The following is a 9,749-nucleotide window of genomic DNA, read 5'->3' on the forward strand; positions in this document are numbered from 1 at the left end:
ATGAAGGGTCTCGGCCCGAAATATTGGCGGTTTATTCTTTTCCATAGATGCTGCCTGTCGTGCTGAGTTCCTCCAGCATTTTGTGTGTGTTGCTCTGGATTTCCAGCACCTGCAGACTTTCTCATGTTTATAAGAAAGCTTCTATACATAGAATGTCCATGAAGTGACACTAGGCACAGGAGTGACTCACAGGAAATGATAAAGTGGTGGTGGTTCGGGGTGTGGAGGGGTGGGTTAGTGGGTGGAGGTGTTGATCAGCCTTACTGCTTGGGAAAAGTAACTGTTTTTGAGTCTGGTGGTGCCGGTGAGAATGCTACGTAGCCTCCTCTCCGATGGGAGTGGGACAAACAGTCCATTAGCAGGGTGGGTGGGATCCTTCATGATGTTACTGGTCCTTTCTAATCTTCTGGAATATATTTTATTAAGTGTGTTAATTTATTTGTGGTAATATTATTTTATATGTTGTATGTGTGAGTTATATGTGCTGTGCTGCATGCCTTAGCTTGGAGAAACATTGTTTTGTTTTGTGTACCTTTGAAAAGCAATGAACTTGAACTTGAGAGATGAGTCTCCAAGACACCATCAACTTTCAGGCCATGCCACTCAAGGAAATGTTATTTTGTGACTGTAAGTGCTCTTGTAACTATTTGTCCTCTGCGCTATGTGTGACTGTTCGGACAGTGTTAGGCACGTTGGCCTCAAGGGAACACTGCTTTGTCTTGGTCTACACATGTGTATGGTTGAGTGACAATTAAACTCAGACTTGAACTGAAATACCTTTTTAGCATCTCTTTCATTACAACCATCAACTTCAGTGCATATATTAAAAAAAAAACCTTGGTGTTTCACCTCGTTCTCCTTTGGAAAGGAAGATGTGCGAAGGTTGGTGTTCCAGCGCAACAAGATTCCCGTTAGGGAATGCTGCTGAATGGCGCAGTCTGGACGATGTGCTGAGGGAGACACTGAAGCTCAGTGCAGCCTCTTCCGTGGTGATGAGTAGGGTGGGGAAGTTTCTCAAACATTGAAAGGGTCCATCACCCCTGGGGGCTGTCACATTGAGTGGTAACAGTGGTTAAAGAAAGTGTTAACCCCATTAAATATATTGACCAAATGACATTGAGATATCTTATTTCATTATGAAGAAAGTTTATTTCTGAAAAAAAGTGTGAAGGTGGGAAGGAGGAACTGAAGTTGGCACAGAATTTAAAGTGGGTGTCAATGCCTCGGAGGCATATCCCGGGCCCAACGTAATGATGCAATTATGAAGAAGGCACACCAGTGACTCTACTTCATTAGGAGTTTGAGGAGATCACCAGATACTCTTGCAAATTTCTATACATCTACAGTGGAGAATATTCTGATAGGTTGCATCACAGCCTGGCATGAAGGCTCTAATGTACAAGATCGCAAGAGCCTGCAGAGGGTTGTAGACTCAGCCAGGTCTATCACATCACAACCCTGCCTATCACTGAGGACATCATGAGGCAGTGCCTCAAGAAGGTGAGATCCACCACTGAGGACCCCCATCACCCAGGACATGCCTACTTCTCATTGCTACCAGCAGGGAGGAGGTACAGGAGCCTGAAGACCCACACTCAGTGATTCAGAAACAACTAAATCCCCTCTGCCATTTGATTACTGATCCATGAACTCAAGACTACTTCTTTTTCCACACATTTCAACTATTTTGTAATTTATAGTAATTTTATGCTTTGGCACTCTACTGCAGTCACAAAACGACAAATTTCAGGTCAAACAAGTCAGTGATAATAAACCTGATTCTGAAGAAAAAATTAAAAACCCACTCTAGAGCCAAAACATACTGAGTAGAGGGAGAAGCAAAGAAAGATTAACCTTGATGCTGTTTGAAGTAAAGAGTGTTTGCAAAACTACTCGATGGAAAATATTATGGGTAAAATATTTCAGAAATACTGTTGTGCTTTCTCTGAATGAGTCCCTGAATCACCATTCTCTGTTTGTGTTGAGAGGTCTAGTGAATCTTTGGCCAAGAAATATTAAGTCAACCAGTGATCTCAAGTCTCTGGACTTTCCAGCGCCATGACTCATTATCTGCACTGATAGTAAATGTAGTCATCTTTCTTGTGGTTATGGGGTTGGACCACAGAGTCCTTTTAAACAGAAACATTCTGCCCCCACCTACAGCCTACCTTACAACAAGTGACTCAATGTTCCACCTCGACTCTTATCAACCCCATTATTCTGTGAAGAGCCACTTCACAGAAGTCAGCATCACGTGGTTTGGAAACATACCAACTGACAAAATGTGCACTGTGGGATCAGGCATCTGGGGAGGCACATCACGAGTCTACTGAGCTCTCGGCTTCACTGAGCTGGGATCCCTTCATCCCTTCACCAAGCAGGAAGCTGTTGAGGAAGATCGCTTTTCGTTACTCAGAGGTGAGTCAATTGAAAGCATAGAGAGGAATTCCTTTTGTAAATTGGTTAAGTGGTTTATTATTGTCACATGCACAGAGGTGCAGCGAGGTACTTGTCTGTGTAGATTCAGAATTGGTTTGCCCACAGATGGCAGAGGATGGTAATCGATGGAGTGTATCTGCTGGTCTTCATCAGATAGGACATCGAGTGTAGAAGATTTGGTGTTAACATGCAGTTTTACAAGACATCGATTTGGCTGCATTTGGAATATCGTGTTCAGCTTTGGCCACCTGATAATGGCGTTACACTGGAGAAAAATTATACAGGCATAGCCAGGACTTGAGGGAGTGAGTATGGAGAGTGAGGTTGGACAGGCTGGGACTTTCCCATTGGAGCTTAGAAGAATGAGGGATAATCTTCCTGAGAAGTATAAAATCATGAGGGTCTTAGGCAGGGTGAATGGACTCAGGTTGGGGAGTCAAGAGTGAGAGGGCAAAGGTTTAAGATGAGAGGGGAGATGCTTAATAGAAACTTGAGGGTCAACTTTTTCGCACAGAGAGTGGTCTGTATAATGAATGAACTGCCAGAGGAAGTGATTCTGGCAGGTACAGACCATTATTGTTATTATTACTGCCCATCACACCGTTGGTGTTTAGGGCAGCAATGAAGGTTCCCCTTCTCCAGCGATGTTCAGGGCTTCCTTCATCATGTCTATAGCTTCCTCTTGGTTTTCACCACTGTCCGTCATGTAAGTTCCAGGTGGAGACTCAGGAATACCATCACACTCAGATGTAGGATTCTTCATTGCTGTTTTTGTAACAGTTTTGTTTGACCAGTCTGGGTTGTTAGCCCTGATCTGAACCCCCCGAACCTGGAGGACCAGTGGACAACTCTTAGTCTGGCCTCTACCCTTTGACCTGTTTGGCCTGGGTGACCCTACCAAGAGCCAAAGTATAAAGCCCTGACTCCAACCAACGTAACTCTCTGGGCCATTGAGATCCAAACCCTACAAGGTGGTCCTCTTGGAGGACGGTACATTAACAACATTTTAACGCTACATGGACAGGTTCCTAGATAGGGAAGGTTTGGAGAGGACAACTGGGACTAGATTAGTTGGAACCATGGTCAGCATGAACCATTGGGCTGAGCCAGTGTTGATGCTATGTAATTCTAAGGGTCTATTTGGTTTGGAGTCAGTATTACACAACTCAATGGACATGGTGTTAGGTGAGTCTGTAGTGTTATCGTGGATAGATACATCTCATGTGGGTGCGATGACAGGGTTCACATCAGCTATGTTTACCTGTTTTTTTCACCACCGTTATGCCCTACAGGTCTCTGCCAGCCTAAGTGAAGCAGGAAGGCACCTCCCTACCTCCCCACCAGCCAGACTTCATCCTGTGCTCCCACCTACTGTCAGTACTTCTGAGTAACCCTCACCAAGGAGGAGCACCAGTTCCTCGGAGGGAGGGTATTAAGTAGCCATCAGGAGGAGGTTACCTTACTCAAGTTATAACTTGAGAGAGATTCCATGAGATTCAGAATCACTGCTGAGGATGTTTCGAGTCCCACTGAGTACTTAACAAAGCACCTGAACACCTACACACTGTCTTCCAGAGGAAGCAGGATCTCCCAGTGGCCATACATTTTAATTTCACATCCCATTCCCATTTTGCTATGTCAATCCATGGCCTCCTTCCTCTACTGTCAAAATGAAGCCACACTCAGTTTGGAGGAGAAACACCTTATATTCTGTCTGGGTAGCCTCCAATCTGATGGCGTGAACATTGATTTCTCTAACTTCCGTTAATGCCCCTCCTCCCCTTCTTACCCCATCCCTTATTTATTTATTATTCCCCCTTTTTTTCTCTCTTTTTTCTCTCTCTGCCCCTTCTTGCCTGCTCTCCATCTTCCACTGGTGCTCCCTTTCCCCTTTCTTTCTCCCTAGGCCTCCCATTCCATGATCCTCCCCCTTCTCCAGCTCTGTATCCCTTTTGCCAATTAACTTTCCAGTTCTTATCTTCATCCCTCCTTCTCCTGTCTTCTCCTATCATTTGGGATTTCCCCCTCCCCCTCTCACTTTCAAGTCTCTTACTATCTTTTCTTTCAGTTAGTCCTGGCAAAAAGTCTTGGCCTGAAATGTTGACTGCGCTTCTTCCTGCAGATGCTGCCTGGCCTGCTGCGTTCCACCAGCATTTTGTGTGCGTTGCTTGAATTTCCAGCATCTGCAGATTTCCTCGTGTTTGCAACTTAACAGAGCTATTAGCTGAAGTGAAACTGTGCAGAACTGAAGGATGACGAAGGGAATCCATTGGTAGGATTCTGTACGGAGCAGTTAGCGCGACTCTTATTACAGCTCGGCACATTGGCGTTCGGAGTTCATTTCCGATGCCATCTGCAAGGAACTTGTATGTCCTTCCCGTGACCATGTGGGCTTCCTCAAGGTGTTCTGGATTCCTCCCACAGTCCAAAGATGTACTGGTTAGTAGGTTAATTAGCTACTGTAAATTGTCCTGTGATTAGGCTAGGGATAAATCGGTAGGTTGTTGGGTGTTGCGACTCATTGTGATGGAAGGGCCTGTTCCGTTCATGTGCTGAAGAGAGAAGGAATGGAGAGTGGCGGCTTTGATTATACTGGCTGCTTTACTGAGGTAGCGGATGTCACAACGTGCGCTGGCAGTGTCGGAACCCAAGTGTGGAGGAAAGACAGACTCCAATCTAGAGACGGCGACCAGAGCTTGTTCGACAGGACTTCGGTTCCTCTGCAGAGCATTCTCAAAACTGGGATTCCACAATTAATGTTAGTCAAGCGTCCACTTAAATAATACAAGTAACATGGAATCCCGGAGCCCATCAAAATAAACTTAACAAATTTAAACAGAAAGCACCAGGGGCCACATTACGAAGAGCGAGTTGCTCGAGAACAAGCACAAGGAACTCTAAACGATTAACAACTCTCATTCAAAAACAAATAATCAATTCAAGTGTCTAAAAAACTTGGAGCCCAAAGCTCTCCAGCTGACTGCACAGGCCCGAAGAGCTCATTAGGGCGGAATTAAACTGAGTTGCTAGCGGTGTAATGGCGTTGCGCAAAACCACTCTGCTACTGTGCCATAGCCATCATTTCATCACATCAGTGCATTGAGGTAGAACAATGGGAAACAATAACAATACAGAATAAAGTGTTACAGTTACAGAGAAAGTGCAGTGCAAGTACACAGTAAGGTGCAAAGTCATAATGTGGGAGATTGTGCAGTCAAAAATCCATTTTACCGAATAAGATGACCATTCCATAGTGTTATAACGGGGGACAGAAGCTGTCTGTGAGTTTGGTGGTACATGCGTTCTGGCTTTTGTATCTTTTAGCTGAAGGGAAACGGTAGAAAAAAGAATGTCCATGGAGGCTGGGGACTTTGATTGTGTTGGCTGAGGCAACGAGAAGTGTCCATTTAAAGGAGGCTGGATTCTGTGCTATGCTGAGATGTGTCCACAACCCTGCAGTTTCTTGGGCGAAGCAGCTGCAATGCTGAACTGTGATGCATCTGGATCGCAGGCTCTCTGGAAATGGAAGCAGATTCAATAGGGACCGTCAATGGAGACTTGGGTCAGGGCCAGAAGGAGGATAATTGAAGGGCTTTGGGAAAAGACAGGGAAGTGACTCTAACAAAAATAAAGAAAAGCAAAGTTTCAAAGCAGAGGTAATCCAACTTAAACAGAGGGACATCCCTTTAGAACAGAGATGGGAACAATTTCTTTTGCCAGAGGATGGTGAATCTGTGGAATTCATTGCTGCAGATAGCTGCGGGGGCAAGTCGTTGGGTATATTTGAAGTGGAGGTAATTAGGCTCTCGATTAGTAAGATTACAGGGAGAGGCAGGAGAATGGGGCAGAGGGGGATAACAGGGACGGTTAGCACAACGCTTTACAGTCCCAGCGACCGGGGTTCAATTCCCATCACTGTCTATAAGGGGTTTGTGTATTCTCCCCGTGACTGCATGGATTTCCTCCGGCTGTTCGAGTTTCCTCCCACAGTCTAACGATGTACCAGTTAGTAGGTTAATTGGTCATTGTAAATTCTCCTGTGATTAGGCAAGGGTTAAACAGGTAATTTGCTGGGCGACGGGGCTCAAAGGGCCAGAGGACCTATTCTGCGCTGTATCTCAGTATAAACAAACAAACAAATAAATAAATAAACCAGCCATGATGGAATGCCAGAGCAGATTTGATGGGCTGAATGGCCTAACTCTGCTCTTATCTCTTATGGTTTTGTGGTCTTGATTTTATGTCTGACAATGAGGAAGAGAATGATTCCTGATTATTGCACAGCAAGGAAGAGTAAGTTTCTATAAAAGACGGAACTGAAATCAGCAAAGCAAAGGAATATCAAAATATGAAACGGATTTAATTGAATGGTAACAATGCTTACAATTGGGGTCAGGGGACCTGTGACTTTATAGCTCTATTGGTTGAGTTTGCATCAAAACCCATTTTTCTGGGATTGCAGGGACTTGTATGTTAGCATCAGAAAGGGAGGCATGTAGCATAAGAGCTTCACGCAATGTTTTACAGTGCCAGCTGTAAGATCGGAGTTCAATTCCCACTGCTGCCAGTAAGGAGCTTGTACGTTTGGCCTGAAACAGGCTGTGATTCCTCCAGTTGCTCCAGTTTCCTCCCACAATCCAAAGACACATGGGCTAGTTTTCATTCCTTATGTGCCATGTCGAATGACGTGGGGGTTCATGGTCTTTCCATGATCATTTTTGGCAAATTTTTCTAGAGAAGTGGGTCACCATTGCCTTCTTCTGGGCAGTGTCTTTACGAGATGGGTGACCCCAGCCATTATCAATACTCTTCAGAGATTGTCTGCCTGGTGTCAGTGGTCACATAACTAGGACTTGTGATCTGCACCAGCTGCTCGTACGACCATTCACCACCTGCCCCCATGGCTTCACACGACCCTGATTTGGTGGGGCTAAGCAGGTGCTACACCTTGCCCAAGGGTGACCTGTAGACTAGCGGAGGGAAGGAGTGCCTTACACCTCCTTTGATAGAGATGTACCTCTACCCCTCTGCCCTATGGTTTGGTAAGGGTTAGTAATCGTGGGCATGCTATACTGGCACTGGAAACATGGTGACACTTACAGGCTGTCTCCAACACATAGTTGGACTGTGTTGGTCATTGATGCAAACGGCACGTTTTACTGTATGTTTCAATGTTTCAATGCACATTGGACAAATAAAACTAATTAGTCTTGTTTAATCAATATGAAAGAAGGAAACAAGGGCAGATTGAACAATATATTGAGATAAGACCTTAAGACATAGGAGCAGAATTAGGCCATTCAGCCCATCGAGTCTGCTCCCTATTCCATCATGGCTGATTTATTATCCTTCTCAACCCCATCCTCCTACCTTCTCCCCATAACCTTTGACACCATTACAAATCAAGAATCTGTCAAACTCCTCCTTAAGTATACCCATTGATTTAGCTTCCCCACCCATCTGTGTCAATGAATTCCACAGATTCACCACCCTCTGGCTAAAGGAATTCTTCCTCATCTCTGTTCCAAAGGGACTTCCTCGTATTCTGAGGCTGTGCCCTCTGGTCCAAGAGTCCCCTTGCAATGACTTTTTTGGGCTTGTGTGGGGAGCTGGAGAGCATTGGGCTGTAAGGTTTTTAAGAGTATCTGAATTAGTTAATTGTTGTTTAACAAGAGTCGTTATTTGTTTACAGTTCCTTGTGGTTTTTCTTAAGCGACTCACTCTTTGTAATGCGGTTTTCTGTTTAAGCTTGTTAAGTTTATTTTGATAGGCTCAGGGAATTCTGAATTACTTAAGTGAACACCTGATTAGTACTAATCGCAGGGTCCTCATTTGGGGCTACATCCACACTAGACCGGATAAATCCGCAACCAAAGTTTTTTCTCTTCGTTTTTACCCTCCGTCCACACTAAAATGGCGTTTTCGTCCCCCGAAACCAGAGCTTTTCAGAAATGCTTTCCAGGGTGGGTATTTTTGAAAATGCTGCTCGGGCAGATCAGTGTGGACGGGGTAACCGGAGACTTCTGAAAATGGTATCAGATGGCAGCGCACCATTTCATTGTTTTCTTGAACGCAACCTAACAATTTCAGAACAGACGGCAACGAGACTGAAGCCAGAAGAGTTAGAAATGTACTCAGCAAATACTTTGACCCATAACTTACTGAATAAATAAGTATACTCACTTCGCCCTGTTTTCTGTCCTTGCTTGTATGAAGGTGGTTTACCTATTTATACAAGTACTTCTCTGACAATAGATGTGTAACAATCTAATGTAACATTGTATGGAAATACAAGATAACACTGATGCAGACATGTTTTATACATTTAACAAGGTGCTTTATTAATGCAACAGAGTTAGTCAGCTTTTCAATGTTCGTCGTCAGCCGGGTCAATCTGTCCGTGAACTCCCTGTCGGTTGCCTCCGTACGCTCCAGTATTTTTTTTTTTACCTTTAAGTTCCCCTGCATGAAAGCCAACAGCTGTCCATCGTTTTAAGTTTTTCTAGTCTATAACTACACAAACGCGCACTTTTACGGCGAGATTAGACACCAAACATGTCACTTGTTTTCGGTAGACGTGTCCTGCTCATCCCAGTAGGAGGAGATTCGCCGAAATCTCCGTTTCAATGTGGATAGAGATATTTTCAAAAACACAGTGTGGACGCCTATCATTTTTACGTGAAACCGGCATTTTCAAAATTATCCGGTCTAGTGTGGATGTAGCCTGAGAATGGTACTTCTTGTGGTGTCACTTGGCCGAGCCGCCAATGTTCTTTTGGAATTATTATGAATAAACTCTTGACACCACCTCTACATCAGAGTCTGTTGTTCTTCTGCACTTGGATCCTGATATTGCCAGCGCACATCGTGACCCTCCCACGTTAGGAATCATCCTCTCAATGTCCGGTCTATCTTGGCCTTTCAATATTCAATAGGCTTCAGTGAGATCCTCTCCTCATTCTTCTGAATGCCAGCGTCTACAGACCCACACCTCAGATAAGTTAATGTCAGAGGGTCTTGTAGGCATAAGACTTAGGTTTGGGCTGCACTTGGAGTATTGCGTGTTGCTCTGGTTGACCCGTTGCAGGAAGGACATAGTGGAGAGGTCTACTGGGATGCTGCCAGGATCAGAGGGCTTGGGCGATGGGAGAATGGAACAACTTAGACTGTTTCCTCCAGAGCATTGGAGGCTGTGGGGAGACTTGGTAGAAGCTTATAAAGTTATGAGGCATAGACAAAGTAGGCAGAATCTTCTTCCCAGGATAGAAATATGAATACTAAAGGGCGAGAGCTAAGTTTACAGTAGGGGT

This window comes from Hemitrygon akajei, chromosome 27, assembly GCF_048418815.1.
Source record: "Hemitrygon akajei chromosome 27, sHemAka1.3, whole genome shotgun sequence".
Classification (NCBI taxonomy): Eukaryota; Metazoa; Chordata; class Chondrichthyes; order Myliobatiformes; family Dasyatidae; genus Hemitrygon; species Hemitrygon akajei.